Source organism: Geotrypetes seraphini, chromosome 6 (genome assembly GCF_902459505.1).
Source record: "Geotrypetes seraphini chromosome 6, aGeoSer1.1, whole genome shotgun sequence".
Lineage (NCBI taxonomy): Eukaryota > Metazoa > Chordata > Amphibia > Gymnophiona > Dermophiidae > Geotrypetes > Geotrypetes seraphini.
The window spans coordinates 103,232,775-103,253,653 of NC_047089.1; positions in this window are offsets into that span (position 1 = coordinate 103,232,775).

The following is a 20,879-nucleotide window of genomic DNA, read 5'->3' on the forward strand; positions in this document are numbered from 1 at the left end:
CTGTGGCTTATTGTTCCTTCGCTGTTTACTTACTGATTTTACATAGCGGTTTGTTGCTTCTTGTATGGTTGCTTTCAAAGTCGACCACATGTCTTCCACGTTATCGGTTTCTTCTTGGCTTTGTAGCGCCTGGTGAACAAAGACTCCCATTTCTTTGAAATTTGTGTCCTTGAATTTGAGGACTTTGGTTAGTGTAGTAGATTTAGTGAAACCTTTCCTGATATTGAACCATACCATGTTGTGGTCACTGGAGGCCAATGTGTCGCCCACCGAGACCTCTGTGACACTTTCTCCGTTGGTAAGTATCAGGTCCAGTATTGCCTGATCCCTTGTCGGTTCCAACACCAGTTGCCTGAGGCTTGCTCCTTTCATAGAGTTTAATAGCCTCCTGCTGCTGCTGGAAGCAGAGGTAAGTGTAACCCAATCCACATCAGGCATGTTGAAGTCACCTAGCAATACTGTGTCCCCACGCAAAGTGATATTTTCTATATCTTCGATTATTTCCATATCCAGGTCATCCTGTTGTCTTGGGGGTCTGTAAATTACGCCAAGATACAAGCATTTGTCCTTCCCTCTGGCCAAATTAACCCAAAGGGATTCCCCAGTATACTGGACATCTGAGATTCTCGTGACCTTAATGTCATCTTTAGTATATAATGCTACACCCCCTCCCTTCCTACCCTTTCTGTCCCGGCGAAGCAAGTTGTAACCCGGTATGACCATGTCCCACCCATGGGAGTCTGTGAGCCAGGTTTCGGATATCGCCACCATATCCAGGTCGGCATTCCTTATTTCTGTTTCCAATTCCAGGATCTTGTTTCCTAAACTGTGTGCGTTGACGTACATAGCCCTCCATGTTATATTTTTGTTATGTCTCAATGGGGATATTCCTGTTTGAGCTATTTGAACACCTTTAGCATTGTTTGTGTTATTTGTGCTTTCCTGAGGCTCAGAACCACAATGTGTACTCCCCATATACCCAGAACTACAGTGTGCACTCACCCCTGACCCAGAATTTCGGTGTCTACTTTCCTCAGCCTCATAAATGTATTGGCATTTTAGTTCGCCTGGTATGTTGTTTGTGCCTGTAACCTCCCCCGACTTACCTAGTTTAAAGCCCTGTGGAGTAGGCGGGCTAGGCGGTGTCCAAGGACATTCTTCCCTCTTCTGGTTAGGTGTAGCCCGTCGTGTCCCTGTAGTCCTTGCAATGCTTCTCCATGGTGCAGAAACCCGAAGTTCATCTCCTTGCACCATCCTCGCAGCCAGTCGTTCGCCCTTTGTATTCGATCCTCTCTGGCTCTGCCCTTGCCCCTCACTGGGAGAATCGAGGAGAAGACTACCTGCGCATCCATCCTCCTCAGCTTCTCCCCCAGGGCCCTGAAGTCTTCAGGTATGCTGTCCGGGCTGCTCCTTGCGGTATCGTTGGTTCCGACATGGATTAGAACCATGGGGATGTGGTCTCGGGGTTTGATGAGTCTGTCAATGCAAGCAGTGACATCCCGGATCCTGGCCCCTGGCAAAAAGCAGACCTCTCTTGATTGTAGGTCTGGTCTGCAGATTGGTCCCTCGGTGCCCCTCAGCAGCGAATCTCCGATGACCACCACTCTGCGCTTCTTAGGGGTGGGCTGTACTGTTGATTCCGGAGTTGGAACCGTCTGCTGAACAACTACTTGTAGCTCTTTCTCTGGACCTTCCTGTAGCAGCTGATATCTGTTCCTCAGACCAATCAGACCTTAGACTTAGTGGGGATGGGCGGACCCGCTATGCCTAAAGCCTGATTGGTCCAGGCTTCTAGAGCCTGGGCCAATCAGGCCTTAGGCTTCGGCGGGATGGGCCAGGAAGGGGCGGGCCCGCCTCATTTCGACGAGGCGTGCCTGCTTGCTCGACGTGCAAGACCCATCTGTAAGAACAGGTTTGGTGGAGTGGGGATTGTTAGCGCCGGGGGGGGTGCGTCTTCGGGCAGGAGGGATTGGGCACCCTCCTGCCAGCGACCGATATTGTCGGGGGGGGGAGATCGGTAATGTCGGGGAGGGGCGATCAGTAGTGTCGGGGTGGGGGGCGGTCGGTAGTGTCGGGGAGGGGGGTGCATCTTCGGGCAGGAGGGTTTGGGCACCCTCCTGCCAGTGATCGGTCAGGGGGCCACAGCCCGCTATACTTATAGCGGCAGAGAGATCCCTTGCCGCGATAAGTGTAGCGGGCCGTGTCTAATCTAACCCGATTCTCTAACCCGCGTCTGTAACATGGACTCCGGTTACAGAATCGGGGTTTAGTTTAGGCCGATTCTGAATAGGACGCCTCTCCCGGGTGTCCTATACAGAATCAGGGCCTAGGTGTCTTGCGGGCCTCGCCTTCAATATAGGCGGCCTGCCTGGGGAGCATTTTTTTTTAAAAAACGTGCATCCCGATTGGCTGATTAGACAGCTATAGGACGCCTACAGCTGCCTAAAATCGGGACGCACTTTTAGAGAATCAGGGCCTAAGGGCTCCTTTTATACAGGTGCACTAGCGGTTTTTGCACGCGCTTAGCACACGCTAACCGCTACCGCCTCCTTTTAAGCAGGTGGTAGTTTTTCGGCTAGCGCACGCTAATCTTGTACTAAAAATGCTAGTGCACCTTCGTTAAAGGAGCCCTAAAAGAAAATTTATGTTTTAAGGGTGGGAAGGAGGTCCGAAGAAAATGATTACATGGCAAGTTCTAATTCCAGGATAAGGACTTGAAATAATATAAATTTATAAGAGGTTCTATGTACTGACACACTGCCTCTTATGATAATTCAACCTCTTAGTTCAGGGGTGCTCACACTTTTTGGGCTTGCGAGCTACTTTTAAAATGACCAAGTCAAAATGATCTACCAACAATAAAATTTAAAAAAATACAACGCACACTGTACACAGAGAAAATGTTAATTATCATTTATATTCCCGAATTTTTTCAAAAAGGTCAAGGCAGATGACTTTATGCAATGTCACCTCAGTAACAACTATACAAATATAGACAAATATACCCCCTCCTTTTTTACTAAACCATGATAGTGGTTTTTAGCGCAGGGAGCTGCACTGAATGCCCCATGCTGCTCTTGACGCTCATAGGCTCCCTGCGCTAAAAAATGCTATTGCGGTTTAGTAAAAGGGGGCCATAGTACAAAATATAGACAGCAGATATAAATTCTCAAAACAAACACATTTTGATCACTAAATTGAAAATAAATTATTTTTCCTACCTTTGTTGTTTGGTGATTTCATGAGTCTCTGGTTGCACTTTCCTTTTCTGACTGTGCATCCAATATTTCTTCCATTCTTTCAGCCTCCTGTATGCTTCCTCTCCTCCAGACCTCATTCCCTCCCCCAACTTTTTCTTCCTCTCTCCCTGCCCCCTCCCCTTTCTTTCTTTCTCCCTGCCCCCTTCTTTCTTTCTGTCTGTCTTTCTTTGTTTCCCTGCCCCCTTTCTTTCTGTCTGTCTTTCTTTATCTCCCTGTCCCCTTTCTTTCTTTCTGTCTCCCCTTTCTTTCTGTTTCCCTGTCTCCCTTTCTTTATTTGTTTCCCATCTTTCTTTCTATCTCCCCTCCCCCAAGCCATTGCCGCCGCCATCGGGGAACAGCCCCCAAGCCGCCCACCGCTGAGTTGTGAGCTGTCCCTGCTTCTCAACATGGTAAACAGAAGTGCCGGGCCAACTAACCTTCCACCCAACGTCAATTCTGATGTCGGAAAGGAAGTTCCGTGCCAGTGATCGGCTGGCCCAGAACTTCAATGTCAGAATTGATGTTGGGGGGTGGGGGTGGGGAAAGCTGATCAGAAGGGGGAATATTGGAAGGAGGAATATTGGAGTGGGTTTTGAAACAGGAGTTACACATTTGTAAAATCCTGAAAAAAATTCAGATAGTTGGCAATCCTAGCCTCCTGAATCCTGAGCACAACTGACAGCAATCCCCCACCCCACCCCAGCATTTGGAACCAAAGTTTATACCTAGTTTGCCTATGTCTTAATCTGACTGGTTTGAGCAAGGCAATAATCTATTATTTACTCCCCATTTTACAAAGGGAATTCATATACATGGCATTAAAAAAAATTTTTTGTCAGGCTTTGGATCAGTTCAAAGGCATGCACTTCTCAATTACCATATGGGTCCAGAAAAAGGAAGACATATTAAGATCAGTGGCATACCTAGCATATGTGGCACCCGAGGCCCAATGTTTTTTGACACCCCCCCCCCCCATTTGTATGAAAAACATGATTTTTAGTAACAATCCAAACGTCACACAAGAGTATTCCTAGGAAAAGGCAGCATCTTACATACTGCAGTGAGCAGTACATCAATACACCCATTGTAAAACTAAACAAGCCAGACTAGTATAGATCAATCCTGCAGTTAATCCTAACAGAAAACCATGTCTTTTGAACACACAGAACACAGAAGACACCGTCGCCTAGTATGGAATATGTAATCACAAATTAACCCCTTTTACAAAACTATAGTGTGATTTTTAGCCATGGTGGTATAATTCTGAGCATCAGAGCTGCTACCATCACGGCTGGCGCTAAAAATGCTCCACAGTTTTGTAAAAGGGGGGATAAAATAAAAATACATAGACAAAGGTTAAATTGAACCAGTAAGAAGCTGGACTCTGCATACAGTGCACCACAGAAACAGTGACACATGCCTCCTAAAGCAATAAATAAATATAAAATTTTTTCCAGCTTTGTCTTCTGTGGTTTCTGCTTTCCTCATCTTCTTGTAACTCTCTTCCTTCCATCCACTGTCTGCCGTCTCTCTGCCCCTATATGGCATCTTCTCTCCTTCTATGCCCCTTCCAGAAACTGTATGCCTCCCCTTCCATCTCTCCTTTCACCCCCATTGGTTTGGCATCTCTCTCCTCTCCTTCCCTTTCCCACACCTCTCCTCTGAAATCCCTTTCCCTTTTTCCCTCATTTTCCTTTTCAATTTATTTTCTGCATCCGTCTAGATTACGTTCTTACTACCTTCTCAATTTCCTTTTTACTGTCTACCTACAGCTCACCACCTCTATCCCTCACCCCCTCCAGAATTTTACTAATTCAATCCTTTTCCCCCCATCATCATGTGCCTCCTTTTATTTATCCCCTCCTTCCATCACGTGCCCTTTCTCTTCCCCCTCCCAAGGTACGCCACTGATTGAGATATCTGGGTTTTAATTCCATTAACAATTCTATTGTCCTTACTTCCATTGCTTTCAATGGAAGCAAAAGCCGGATGTCTCAATCTGTCCTTTTTCTGGATCAATATATCCACACCTAAATGATATTCATCCACACTCCTAATATCAGAAACTGTATACCACGTTTCTTATAGTATTTAACCGGAGAAAAAGACCTCAGTGTTTCTCGGGTCCAAGCCTTGGAAACTTTCTATGGCAAATACTTCATTGCCATAGAGAAATACATCCTTGGTCTTAGAAAAAAACTCTGTAATCTCTTATAGCATTCACTATTATGTTTCTTTAAAATGATCACTATTCCATCATTTATTATAAGTATTCAATGTATTTCAAAAAAGAAACGGGCACTTATCTCTTTGTCTTATATCTTCTGATATTACAAAATCACTGCAGTCTGCAGTTGAAACCAAGTGCCGATTTACCGCACTCAGGAAACTAGTTTAAATTTCATTTATAGACTTCATTTAGATATCCTGACAGGCCCTGTTTTGCGCATCCGCTGCATCAGGGAAATATCTGAAAAACACATTAGATCTAATAACTTTTAAGAACAACTATTTTCTTTATTGTTCTGTATTAGTATTGTTTTATTCTTATGTTATGTTAAAAAATTTTCAATAAAACATACTGAACTTAAACTATATCCTTATTGCAATGTTACTTACTTTAAATTGAGCTCAATGATTCTCTCCTTAAGAGATGGTGACTCAGCATTTCTGGACACATAACAGTGTCAGAGTCTTTTTTTCAAATTTCAATAAATTATGTTATGTATTTTATAAATTACTTCTTTGGGTGTGGAAGATCCAAGATGGCCACGGTAGCCTGTGCATGAGAGAGACGCCATGCTCTGTTCCTGTTTTTCTACTAACCTCAGTTTAATAATGTCGAAGAGAAGAGGTAAAGGAGTTGGTGGAGCCTCCCGACGACCGGAGACCCCCTCAAGCGGCTCTATTGATGAGATTTTGTGGCGCATCGTTGGAGGAATGGATTTGTCTGGGAATCGTCCGTTGTCGACGCCGGCGATGAGTGACGCCGTTCCGGATGACCTGGAGCTAGATGCTACTCTGAGCCCAGACTATAGAGTTCCTCCTCTTCGGCCACAGCAAGCAAGCTCTCCACAGGAAGTGAGCACGTCCAAAGAGGCTGTGCTCCTACTGCGAGAGGCTGGTTTAACAGAGAGCTTGCCTCTGGAGTCAGCGGGGAACTTGTATCCCTGGAGCTACCTGTGGCCGGAAGATCAACTGAGGAGTCAGCACAAGGGATAAAATTCATAAATCCAGCAAAGGGTAAGACTGAATTAGCACTACAAGACTTTTCTTCATTAGTAAAACCTCCTAAAGTTACTTTGGAGAATATTTGGGACTTAGTTGTAAACCTGGGGAAAACTTTTTCCCCAAAGGTTGAAGAGATAGAAGGAAAATTAAAAGTACATCAAGAGATTAATCAAAGCAAAAGTGAGATTCAAAAAATGACTATAGAATTGAAAACAATAAAAAAATATCCAAGAGACACAAGTTAAAGATAGTAATAATATACGAAGAAAACTAGAAACTCTTGAAATTATAATTGCTTTAATAATTTGAGGATATTAAATTTTCCTAAAGACCCTTTGATAAATCATCGAGATATGTTAAAGAGATATTTTCTGGATGTTCTGAATATTCCAGAACAATCATTACCTCCTTTTGTTAGGGTATATTATCTTCCGGAAAGGAAAATCCAGGAACAAACAGATCCAGAACAAAATGGTCAAGATAAATCTCTTAATGTCTCTGAATTATTGGAAACCCCTGAGGAGAAAATTGTGAAATCATCAACATTATTGGTAACAGTTGCCTTAGCTCCTGATAGAGATTGGATATTGAGATTATTCTTTAAAAATAAATAAAAAAAATTTTGGGACATAAAATATTAATGATTCCTGATGTCTCTAAAGATACTCAGAGAAGAAGACGAGAGTTCCTGTTGATGAGACCCGCAGTTACAGGTATAGGAGGAGTTTTCTTTTTACGATATCCATGCAAGTGCATAATCAGATACAAATCTTTTAAATATGTTTTTTATGATACATCCCAGTTGATTGGATTTCTGTCTCTTAAACGCCTTGACAAAGAATAGATGACACTACTCTAATGAAGATAATTTCCTTCCACCATCATAGGCTATTGCTTTATCGTTAAATTTTTCTTAGTTATCTAAGTATTTCTATGTTGTAATTTTCACTCATTGAATTTTGGATCTCTAAAATAGAGGACTTGAGAATGATAGGAATTGCTGTAAATTCCTTGTAATATTTAAGTTTCTTCTTTAATTCATACTATTTGTATGTATGTTTTTATTTCTGTCATTCTTTCTGTTCAAGATGTTTATGCTTGGAAATGTAATTGAAAATTAAATAAATAATTAAAATAAAAATTAATTACTTTTTTATATATAAGTAATGTGCTCAGACCCACAACCTCAAATTAAAGTAAAATGTAAAATTCACCAGCATGGGTTGTTACGGGAACATCATAGCCTCATCTGGTCCCTCCGCCTCAATCTAACTTCTTAAATTACTTTACATTTTTCTTTTGATCTTGTTACTTATCATGTCGAGTCCTAGTGCTTTGAAGCGGCCACTGCTGGTATTCCATGAAATAAATCAGTGTGCTCCCACTAGCTGCTATATTCAAGCCGGCCCCCCAACTCAAATTTCACAACTTAAAGCTTCCTCAGGATGGGATGCTGAAAAACAAAAAAACAGTAGTTGATTATCTGCATACACTCCCACCTTGAAAAAGTTTTAATACTATACTAATAAAATTACATATTGTAATCCTACATGCACAGATGTTAAATGTGAAGGGTTAAAGGAATAATTCTCAATCCCTTATTCTTTATGTCTTCCTCTAAAATTAAAAACAAACCCATGAATAAATAAAACTTGCATCCCCAGTATTTAATTGGCTGTGTTTACATGCATAGATTTATAAAATAAGACATCAATGATTGGAAGTTGCCTAGTCATTGCTTCTATGTGACTGTGCTGACACTTCCACATAATAGAATATGCTGTGTTCATACCTCTTACTTTTTCCATGTATATATTTCTAAAATGGCTGCTCCATCTGTGTCTATCAGCCAATTTACTTACACTCCTGCATGCTCTTATAAATACAATATTTTACAAAAGGCTATGTGTCTGAATGAGTGTCAGCTGTCATGATTATTACTATTATTCAGACAGAAAGCAACATGAAATGATTATTTTTATTCCTTTTAATTTTGAACTTTATGTGAATCAGACATTATTGACAGCGGACATCATCTTCAACTGATCGCTGGTTATACGTTGTACATAGTTTGGATTGAGTGAAGGGTTTGATTTAAAGACATTTTGGGGTAAATTCTCTATTAGTACGTCTAACTTAGGCGTGCCTTAGATGTCCGGCAAACGCAAGTGCCAATCAAACGGTACTTAGGCGTGCGGTAGACGTCCCTACAACCTATTCGCGCAAGATAGACGCAGATGTCTGAACCGTCATTAAGACGTCTCCAATGGACCCGTTATAGACGTGGGTATGATTTTTTTTTAAGATTATACTTTTTTTATACTCTTTATTATCACTCATTCAGCATTGTAAGTATAGGATGATGAAAAAGATAACCAAAACACAGTATACCATTTTGTAAACTATATATTAGTTGATCTAGCAATATCAGTGAGGTAGGGAATGGTAGACAGAGAACACTGCTGTGTTGTATTTTTTTCCTCTAGGATATCAGAATTGTACAGTTTACTATTAATACAAGGAAAAAAAATATGTTATGTTTCAAAGGAGAACTAGAAGATGAAACGTACCGAGTGGGTGTTGAACTTACATTATCAGTATGGAAGGGGGGGAAAACGGTAGATGTATGCTAGACAGAAAGCTGTATAGAAATGTCATACTCACCTCCTATTAGAAGTGGAAAGGATAGGACTTTGAACACCATATAGACTTTTTATAAACTTCATTTAAGTTCCACAAAGACTGGCAGGAAAGGCACCCTAAGTCATCCAATAAGCTTTCTCTCGATTTCCCAGAGACATTATTTCAGAGAGGATAGTTTAGAAGTGATATCTTGCTCGAAAGAACACTCTCCTGGTCTTAAAACATTGCAACAATCAGCTCATTCTTCAGAACAAAGGTAAATCCCATAATTTACACTGGCCCAACTTAGAAACAGAATCAAAACACAGATTAGACCTGAATGTGGCTTCCAGTTCACAGGAAGAGGAAGTAGCAAGCAGCACAATGCTGACCTCATTGTGCCATCATCAAGGTAAACCTGGAAGGTAGATATGCCACAAGTAAAAGACAAGCCAGGAGTTGAACTCATAACCTACAGATGATCGATATAGTGCTTTTACTCACTGACCTACACCTGTGTCTCTGGTTCCCCTGTCATAGCATACCTTAGTGATGTGCTAAAGTATACTCTACTTAGCTATCATATCACAGTCAGTTGAGGCAAAAGACTGGTAGCTCAATGGTGTAAAGCACCGTTGTCACGGATGCAACATCCATATTCTTAAGTATGGTTCAATAAATGTAATACAGAATCAAAATTATGCTGTTTATTTTATCAAACCCAAGCTCAACTTTGTAATGTATTGTGTATAGTCTCGCTAATGTGTTTGTGATGAAAATGAGATGCGATAAGTGTATATCCTATATAATAAAACCCTAGCCGCGCATGCGCACATACCTGCGTGCTTCTGTGATCTTTGCTCTGTGATCAGTAGGTCTGTGGTCAGCAGGAGTGCAGATGCAGCAGCCAGGCGACTCCCCCCTCCCGCCCTCACTCAACACCAAAACCACCACCACCAAAGCCACCTCCTTCTGCCCAGCCGGGAGGAGGGCTCCGAGTCGCTGAAGTCTGTCCCAGATCAGCTTACACAGTCCCTAAAAAATTAACCTTTTCATCTGAGGCGCGAGGCTGCGGTGACCTTCCTCCCCCGGCTCACTAAGGTTTCATCTTAAGAAATTCAAATGCATTGTTGAAAATGCAAGTGACTATTCTCTGTCATCCTAGACACCCCTGCAAAACCCCAACAACACACTCCTGCAGCATAAACCATTTGTAAGGTGCACATTTCCCTTTCCAGGCAAACCTATTTTCAACTTACCATGGCTCGGACATCCTAAGCAGTGATGAGAGGAAACCTTTCCTCTGACAGCAAGATGACATTTGTGGATCGCCTGGTTAATGTGCTCTCATCACTGCTTAGGATGTCCGAGCCATGGTAAGTTGAAAATAGGTTTGCCTGGAAAGGGAAATGTGCACCTTACAAATGGCAAAGTCCACCATGTAGACCCTGTTATAAGAGCTAATAGGAAAAAAACTAGGACCTTATTAAAATGAGCAAAGGTGGGAGTTGAACCGGGGAGTTTCAGAGGTCAGAGCTTGGAACAGGAGCATTACCGTGTTGAACTAGTAATGCTTTCTTGTGCTTATAGCAGTTTGGTGAGACAAAACACAGCAGTTGTATATTATTGTTTCTTCACCATTTCAGAAATGTATACTTTACCATGATAAAAACTAACAAAGTATGCCATGTTTAAAAGGAGAAATATAAGATGAGTTGAACTCAAATTCTTAGCATGGAAGGGGGAAAAGTTTATTTTTCTGCTACACAGCAAAGTTGTACAGTAATGTTATATTCAACTCCTATAAGAAGTGGAAAGCATCATCAAAGTGCACCTGGAAGGTAGATATGCCACAAGTAAAATACAGGCTGGGATTTGAACCCTCAAAGCCCGGAAGATTGGTAGAGAGTGCCTTTCCTCACTGAGCTACAGCTCCAATGCCTCTGGCTCTCTTGTCATATCATATCTTAGTGAAGTGCTAAGGGAAAAGGAGTTTAGCTATAATGTCATAGTAGGCTGAGATAAAAGAGTGGTAGCTCAATGGTTAAAAGTGCTGCTTTCACTGAGCCCCAAACCCATATTCCCAAGTGTGCTTGAATACATGTGAGGTGGAGCTCCATTTTTCTCACACGCTAATCTTCATTCTAAGCACTGTACTAATGCATATATGACTGTAAGTAATCTGTTCCGTTTAGGCGTCATACCCGGAAAAGTGGTGTTTTTTTGCCCTTGCCGATCAGCGTCATTTGTGCTGCAATTCTTTAATACATAGTTGATATTTGTTTTCTACTTGAAAACCTTCCAAATCTTTAGGCATTCCTTTGCTTAAACTTATTTGAGTTCATCCTGATATGATCGCTAATGAACATAGACAGCTCAGTCAAGTATGATATGGAAGGGTGGTGAGATGGACCTAAGTAGAAGCAGCTGTAGCTTTATGTGTTAGGAGCCTGTGCTCCTAACATCCAGAGGTTGTGAGTTCTACACCCAGCACATCTTTTAATTGTGGCATACTACTTTGAAGGTGCAGATTGATGAGGTCACAATGAGGTCAGTTTTGTGCAACTGAAGACCTCCATTTTGCAATGAGGGAAGCTGAATGTTAAGGTGTGTATCTGTTTATTCTCTTTTTAAGTGCTGATAATATGTGCTGTTTTTTCTTTGCTTTCAAAAGAGAGCCGATTGCAGTGCTGTTTGTTGAGAAAAAAAAGGGGTTGTAAAAGCCATATATAAATTATTGTTTGGGCAGAAATGTGGTTTGTTATCCATGCAATATAATGTGTTCCATTGTTATGGTGTCATTATATTTATTAGGACAGAGAAAAGATGAAAATTACCTATTCAAACTCACTATTGGAATTATTGATGAAAAAACACAGCGGACGTCTGCCTCGCGTCTAACAAAGAGCCGCAATTACGATAGTTGAAACGGCATTGAAATCCAAGTTAGACCAGGGTTTCTTACGTCTACATAATACACGATATTTAGACGCAGTTGCTCGCTCAGGTAGCGCTCATCTAGCGTCCCCATTTGGAACGCCCACGGAACGCCCACGTCCAGAGCTGGAGACGGGACTATGCTTTCTATAGACGTCAGTCCATCAACTACGTCTTAGGGACGTCTATGTGTCGTTTATTTCCCAATTAACATTAATTAAGACCCTTAACTCCATAATTATTCACTTACATCGGACGCCTAAAGCACGCCTAAAATAAACGCAGTAATAGAGAATTTACCCCTTTGTACATACTATCACTTTTATTTTGTATCAGTGATTCCTCTGATGGTATATGGAGAGCCTTAAATGATTGGCTGCCATATAGCAGCAATATCATAGTAGTAATATGAACAAGGACAGGCCTGAGGCCAGAATAAACCAGGACTACACTTGGGTTATGGTGAACAAAATAACTTTAATTTTGAAATATCAGGTAGGGATTCTGTTGAATTCAGAGTAGGGGAAAAAAAAAATACAAATTAGTCCTTTCATGCAAGAGTCCTTTTGTGGCCTGCTCTTGCAGGGCCATAACATGCAGCATACACTGTTGGGCTCTGGTCTGGCTCCCCAGAGTTACAAGTACAATTGTTAGCAGATCACCTAGACCAGGGGTAGGCAATTCCAGTCCTTTAGAGCCAGAGCCAGGTCAGGTTTTCAGGATATCCACAATGAATATATATGAGATGGATTTGCATGCACTGCCTCCTTGAGATGCAAATCTATCTCATGCATATTTATTGTGGATATCCTGAAAACCTGACCTGGCTCCGGTTCTCGAGGACTGGAATTGCCTATCCCTGACCTAGACCATCCTACATCCAGCTGGGTCAAAGATATCAAGTTGCAAGGTTCAAAGTCAAACTTGACTTACGTGACTGTTGAGGATACAGTTCATACATAGATGCATATGCAGTTAGGTGTGGCTGTTTTTCTCTGGGCCTCCTTAATCTGGCTGTGCCCCTTGCTTCTATATTTCCTAGATCCTGATTTTCAGCCCCAGTCCTCCCATGTCACTTTCCCTTTGAGCAGGTCTGTGAACCCTAAGGGATTCCCTAAGGGAAATGGTCATGTTCTGTAGACTCCTTCATATACCTTCCCTTTAAGTTCAAATATGACTGGATGAACACCACCTACTAACACTTGGGGTTCCCCAAATGGTACCAGACAACTAAGAATCCCACCTCAGACAGGTAAGGTTCCAAAACAATATAATATAGGCAAGGCAAATAAGTTATAATAGCCATTGGACCCTGCCACACCAATTATTGTTTATGATATTAGTGATTGTACTGTAATTGAAGGTATGTTGTAATTGTACAGTCTCTGAACCACTGTGAATATTTTATTTGTTAACCGCTTAGTTATAGGCGGTCTAGAAATGGTAGAAATAAATAAATAAATAATCACACGATGCTTGTACTGGGTTTTCTGCATGCATACATTGAGTACCATATTTTCACGCATATAACGCGCGCGTTATACACGATTTTACAAACCGAGCATAACCATGAGCGTTATATGTGTGAGCGCGTTATACAATTTTTTTTTCCATTGCAATCTGGCATCCCCCCTGTGAACCAGCATCCTCTCCCCCCGCTTGTGTCCCCCCCCCCCCCCGTGATCCTACACCACCCCCCAGCACCGCAAAGACATCGCTTACCCCGATTGGGCACCGGCACCAGCACCAATGCACAGGACGTTCCAGTGCCAGTGCCCGAAGATCCTCCCTCGCCTGGGCTGGGCTGGGCTGGGTTGGGCGATGCGAGGGAGATCCTCCCTCTTCCCTGTGCTGGGCTGGACTGGGCTTTGAGCATTTGCGCATGCTCAAAGCCTTCTGGTCTCGCTATCTCCGAGATTCTCAGATTTAGAATCTCAGAGAGAGCGAGACCAGAAGGCTTTGAGCATGCGCAAATGCTCAAAGCCCAGTCCAGCCCAGCACAGGGAAGAGGGAGGATCACTATCGCACCGCCCAGCCCAGCCCAGCCCAGGCGAGGGAGGATCTTCGGGCACTGGCACTGGCACGTCCTGTGCATTGGTGCTGGTGCCGGGTGCCCAATCGGGGTAAGCGATGTCTTTGCGGTGCTGGGGGGATGTAGGATCGTGGGGGGGAGGGGGTGTCACGAGCGGGGGGGAGGATGCCGGTTCGCAGGGCCAGAAGAGGGAGTAAGCGGGGGTGGCGGGAGGAGGTTTTAGCAGCATGCGCGGTATATGCGTGTGCGTGCTATATAGAATTTTTTTTACATAAATGCGTTGTTCCCGTGCTCTATATGCGTATGCGTGTTATACACATATGCGCGTTATATGCGTGAAAATATGGTACTCATAATATAAATTTGCATGGAGTATCTTCCTGAAGCCTCATTTTAAATAAACTGGATCATCCATGCATTCACATTTCTTCTGACATTTTACAAAAGACTCTTCTGAAAATGGAGCCTTTTGTAAAAAATATATAAGGGCACTGTCAAATAAATGTGCGTTTTTTTTTAGCAACACACAGTGTACAATTCTATTTAAGTAAAAAAAAATTCATAATATGAGCAGCATTAAATAGGGCATTATACATTTAAGAACCAGTAACTCTATGTGAAGGTACAAGTCTTGCAACATACATATGTATTTTCAGGCACATGCAATCTTGTGAAATCTGGCATTTGTACATGTACGTAGGAGAGGAACTAATTAAGGAGTTTAGTAAAATAAATTTGAACTGCTGAAGTGGTGTTAGACACCACAGAGGTTAGCACAATTTCCCCCCTCAATCACTAATGGAATCTCAGGACCAAACAAGAAGATAATGAACACTTGTGCATGCCTTGGATATAGTGAAAAAGCTGAAGCAGATTTTTTTCAAAATATATATTTTGGGTTAATATTCAATAGAATCTTTTGGGATAGGACCAGCTCCCACACAGATAAATCATATTCACTAGAGCCACATTTAGAATTACAGTAGCATTATCAACATAAAAACAATGAAGAACCTTTCTGTCCACCCCAGCACTATCTGTATAGTGTCAGGGAAGTCCAGGGGTAGAACCAAGGCAGACTTTCAAGGTCACCAGGTTAGCAATTTAGGTTCACTAATATGGTAACTACCCAGATAAGACAACAATAAGGTTGATCTTGTTGGTTATCCAAACACCAGTCTGAATATCACTGGCATCCAGATATTGGCACAGAAAACCTATGGTGGCCAACACTTAAATCAAACGCAGACCACTGCTGCAGAATTTCAGGGGTATGAATAATCCTATTATAAAATGGGAATTCCATGTTCAATTTTATTTGGCGCTCCAAAATCACAGCTCCTTGAAATCTCATCATCTTGGAGCTTCCACTCTGTAAATAGAAGCTTTCTGAAATAGACAGTTACAAACAGTATGTAACTGCTAATAACACACTCTAAAATGACCTTCATTGTCCACCAGTTTACCGCTTACATCTTCATTGTAGGGATCCTGTACAATCTGATAGGTTGGATATGTTTTGGAGACTGGAATGAGAATTACTGTCCAAGATTAAAAAAAAAAATATCCCTGCCATTAACCAGATCTTTTTAGTTAGAATTTCACTTTTCTTGCATCCTTCTTATCCACTATTGTCAACTTGCTGTCTGTCTTTTGTATTTGATGTTTTCAGCTCACTCTTCTATCCTCTTGTTCTGTCTTGGTTATCTTTAGCTCTGTACCTTCCTGATTTATGTGCTTTTCATCTGAAGATTCATTGTCAAGGGATGGCATGTTAGAAAAACTAAATATGCCATCTATTGTTGCATTGTTACATTCAAATTACTTATTTTATTTTCATTTTAGCTTGAATTTTGCTATTGGTTGCAAAATTCAAGCTAAAATGAAAATAAAATAAGTAATTTGAATGTAACAATGCAACAATAGATGGCATATTTAGTTTTTCTAACATGCCATCCCTTGACAATGAATCTTCAGATGAAAAGCACATAAATCAGGAAGGTACAGAGCTAAAGATAACCAAGACAGAACACGAGGATAGAAGAGTGAGCTGAAAACATCAAATACAAAAGACAGACAGCAAGTTGACAATAGTGGATAAGAAGGATGCAAGAAAAGTGAAATTCTAACTAAACAGATCTGGTTAGTGGCAGGGATTTTTTTTTTTTTTAATCTTGGACAGTAATTCTCATGCCAGTCTCCAAAACATATCCAACCTATCAGGTTGTACAGGATCCCTACAATGAAGATGCAAGTGGTAAACTGGTGGACAATGAAGGTCATTTTAGAGCGTGTTAATAGCAGTTACATACTGTTTGTAACTGTCTATTTCAGAAAGCTTCTATTTACAGAGTGGAAGCTCCAAGATGATGAGATTTGAAGGAGCTGAGATTTTGGAGCGCCAAATAAAATTGAACATGGAATTCCCATTTTATAATAGGATTATTCATACCCCTGAAATTCTGTAGCAGTGGTCAGCGTTTGATTTAAGTGATGGCCACCATAGGTTTTCTGTGCCAATATCTGGATGCCAGCGATATTCAGACTGGTGTCTGGATAACCAACAAGATCAACCTTATTGTTGTCTTATCTGGGTAGTTACCATATTAGTGAACTGAAATTGCTAACCTAGTGACCTTGAAAGTCTGCCTTGGTTCTACCCCTGGACTTCCCTGACACTATACAGGTGGAGGGGCATAATAAAAAAAACGTCTAAGTCCCCTTTTGGCTTAAGTCCTTAAACATTCAAAGCAGAAGCAGGGAAAGTGTCCATAACCAAAACAAACGTCCTTGTTTTGATTATGACCTGCCTCTACTAAACGCCCAGATCACCATTGCGTCTACAAGTACACCCCCACTTTTTGCCCATAATGAACCAAAAAAACGCCTAAGCCCCAAACGTCCAACAGAAGGGCTTTTAGGCGAAGGAGGAGCCAGTCCTTTGCCTAAAAGCTGGATTCTGTAACCCAGCCCAACCCAGCCCATGTGCCTAAGGCCCCGCCACAGGAGAGGCCTAAGGCTTTCGGGCCTATTCTGATTGGCCCAAGTGCCTCAGGCCCCACCTGTGGGCGGGGTTTCTGTTGCCCCCATTCTGGACCCGGCTGGCCTGTCGGACAGGCGGGCTTGGCACCCGTCCATCTGGCCAACTTACAGGTACAGGGAAGGGGTGGGGGTGGGGGGGTCAGGGGGTCAGCCAGGGGGGGTCACGGGTCAGTGGGGGGGGCCGATTGGGGGTTCTGGGGGGGCAGTTGTTGGGGGGAGGTGGATTGTGTTGAGGGCAGGAGGGCCTGGGATCCCTACTGCCCGTATTGTGATGGGGGTGGGGGTTAGGGGGTCACCGGGGCCAGGAAGGCTTGGGCTCCCTCCTGGCTCAATCCAGTAGGGGGTTCGCCAGGGCCAGGATAGCTTGGGCTCTCTCCTGCCCCATTCCTTTTGGAGGGGGGGTTGCCGGGGCGAGGGCTTGAGCTCCCTCTTGCCCCGATTTTGTCGGGGGGGGGGGGTTGCGTTTCGACGGGGCAAGAGGGCTTGGGCTCCCTCTTGCCCCGATGTTGTATGTGTGTGGGAGGGTGATGCATTGCATCAGGAGAGATGCCTCATCTCCACTAATGCGATGCCATCACTCCTCTGCCCGAGCTGCCGCGACCCGCGGCAGGAGAGATAGGGCATCTCTCCCGCCGCGGGTCACGGCAGTTCGGGTAGAGGAATGATGGCATCACGGTAGGGGAGATGAGGCATCTCTCCTGCCACGATTGTTGCGGTGGGTAGGTTGCCGGGCCGCTGAACTGATGGCACCAGCAGCCATCAGCTCAGCGGCCCCTTTTTTCGGCACTTAGACCTGGTTTGACTTCGTCTAAGTCAAAAAGGTCTAAGTGCCGACTAGGCAACCTGTAAATGTTTTGGTTCTACCTATTGTACGCCTAGGTGTAGGTCAGCCCACCTCCCACCCACTGCCCGCCCTTTCCCCTCCTCTAAACACAACTCTTTTCTCTCTATGCGTCTAGAGCAGGGGAATGGCCTAAGCTGTTTTTAGATACGTCTAAAAACCAGCTTTGGTTATGGGTACTTGGATGATCAGGCTTTTTGGTCATCCAAGTAGATTTTTTTTTTTTTTTTAATTATGAACCCCATGGTGCTGGGGTGGACAGAAATGTTCTTCATTGTTTTTATCTTGATAATGCTACTGTAATTCTAAATGTGGCTCTAGTGAATATGATTTATCTGTGTGGGAGCTGGAATCAAAAGATTCCATTGATATTAACCCAAAATATATATTTTAAAAAAATTCTGCTTCAGCTTTTGCACTATATCCAAGGCATGCACAAGTGTTCATTATCTTCTTGTTTGGTCCTGAGGTCTCCATTAGTGATCGAGGGGGAAACTGTGCTAACCTCTGTGGTGTCTAATACCACTTCAGCAGTTCAAATTTATTTTACCAAACTCCTTAATTAGTTCCTCTCCTACGTACATGTACAAATGCCAGATTTCACAAAGCTGCAAGTGCCTGAAAAAACATATGTATGTTGTAAGACTGGTACCTTCACATATAGTTACTGGTTCTTACATGTATAATGCCCTACGTGATGCTGCTCATATTATGAAATTTTTTTTTTTTTTTTAACTGAAATAGAATTGTACACTGTGTGTTGCTAAAAAAAAATGCACATTTGACAGTGCCCTTATATATATTTTACAAAAGGCTCTATTTTCAGAAGAGCCTTTTGTAAAAAGTCTGAATGTCTCTGCCTGGATGGTCCAGTTCCTGCCTTGATATTTTATATAAAATGAGGCTTCATGAAGATACTGCATGCAAATTTAAATTATGCTTACTCAATGAAGACATGCAGAAAACCCATCTAACTAAGTATGTCCTCAGTACAAGCATCTTGTGACAAATTTATTTCTTTATTTCTAACATTTCTAGACCGCCTATAACTAAGCGGTTAACAAATAAAACATTCACAGTGGTTCAGAGGCAGTACAATTACAACATACCTTCAATTACAGTACAATCACTAACAGCATAAACAATAATGACAAAAACTGGTGGAAATTATATGTTGTTCCTGTATGGAAATTTCCTGATCTGTGTGTGCAAACCACATGCTAAAGAATACTTTTTTATTTTTGCATGGAGGAGCAAGTCTGGGAGTAGAGAGTAGACATTTCTGTGCTAATCAGCACAGCTGCATTTCTATATATTTACTAATTAAATTAGTGCAGGATTAGTGTGCAAGACCTTACCCCTATATTCTGTATATGGTGCCTTACACTGTGTGCGCAAATCAGTGCACATAGCAAATTTACGTGCATAACTTAATTGTTTAACAAACCTAGTTGTTGCCAATAATTTGCAATTAATACCTCATAACTGATGCTAAGTAGCACTAGTTAAAAGTTGTGCATACAACTTGGTCAGCATATTCTATAAAGTGCTGCGCACCAGTTCTAGTGTGTGAATCTGAAAAAAGGGCATGACCGGAGGAGGGGGGGGGGGAAGGGAGCATGGGTAGTTTGTGAGCTTTCCTAAAATGTATGCACACTGTTATAGAGTACACCTGATGCATGCATAAGTTAGAAACAGGAATTTAGGCCTAGTTTTCCCTGGTATAAATGAGTGTGCCTAAATGTTAAGTAACATGCCACACTAGCAGTTATTATGATGCTATAAGGTATGTGTATCTTTTTTAGAATCACACTACATGCCATTCTAGTCTGTGTTGATTTGTTGGGTTATATATATATATATATATAGCCCAACCTAATAGTGGAAGGAAACAGGCTGAAAGGCAAGTAACTAACATGGAGAAAAAGACCTCAGTGTTTCAAGGAAACAACTAAGAAACTATATGTTCAGTTATAAACTGCCATAGAAAACACATCCCAGGTCAAAAAACTCCATGGAAAAGATTCATAAAGATACAGTTTAAAATACACAAGTTAAACTGCAAAAAAAACCTGCAAAAAACTGTAAAAACTTGCACTTATCTTCCATTCATCTCCCACAAGCAGTGGAAATAAATATCCGTTGCTCCAATACGGAACCAGACACACTTTTCAAAGAATGAACTGTTACAGTTTTTTGCTGTTTTTTTTGCAGTTTAACTTGTGTATTTTAAACTGTATCTTTATGAATCTTTTCCATTGAGTTTTTTGGCCTGGGATGTGTTTTGTATGGCAGTTTATAACTGAACATATAGTTTCTTGGTTGTTTCCTTGAAACACTGAGGTCTTTTTCTCCATGTTAGTTACTTGCCTTTCAGCCTGTTTCCTTCCACTATTAGCAGCTTTATTCTGAATATTTGTTGGTTATTTTTTTGATTTTTTTTGGATATTCAGCTTGTATACTTTTTGATAAAATATTAGTGCATTGCCATTTAAGTAAAAGTGTGAAAACCCAGCGCAAGAGCTTGCTAAAGCCTTTTTCTTTTAGGGGTCCTTTTACAAAGGCGCGGTAGCGGTTTAACGCGCGGAATACTGCGTGTTAAACCGCCTGCCGCACTAGTACCTAACACCTCCATTGACAAGGCGCTAGGATTTTAGGCTGCCGCGGGGGTTAGCATGTGATGAAATGTCCAACGTGCTAACCCCCCTAGTGCGCCTTGATAAAAGGAGCCCTTAGCGTGACCAGACTATCCATTCCAGAAGGAAGACCTTTTGGCTAGTCCTGATTTTCTGCCAACCTCATCCTGGTGCATTATGGGACCTGCAGCACTGATTTCATTGGACAGAATCATGGACTGCAAATACTACATTGCTTTGGGATGTAATTTTAAAACCAGGTCTGGCCAAAAAGTCTCCCATCTGGAATGGGTAACCTG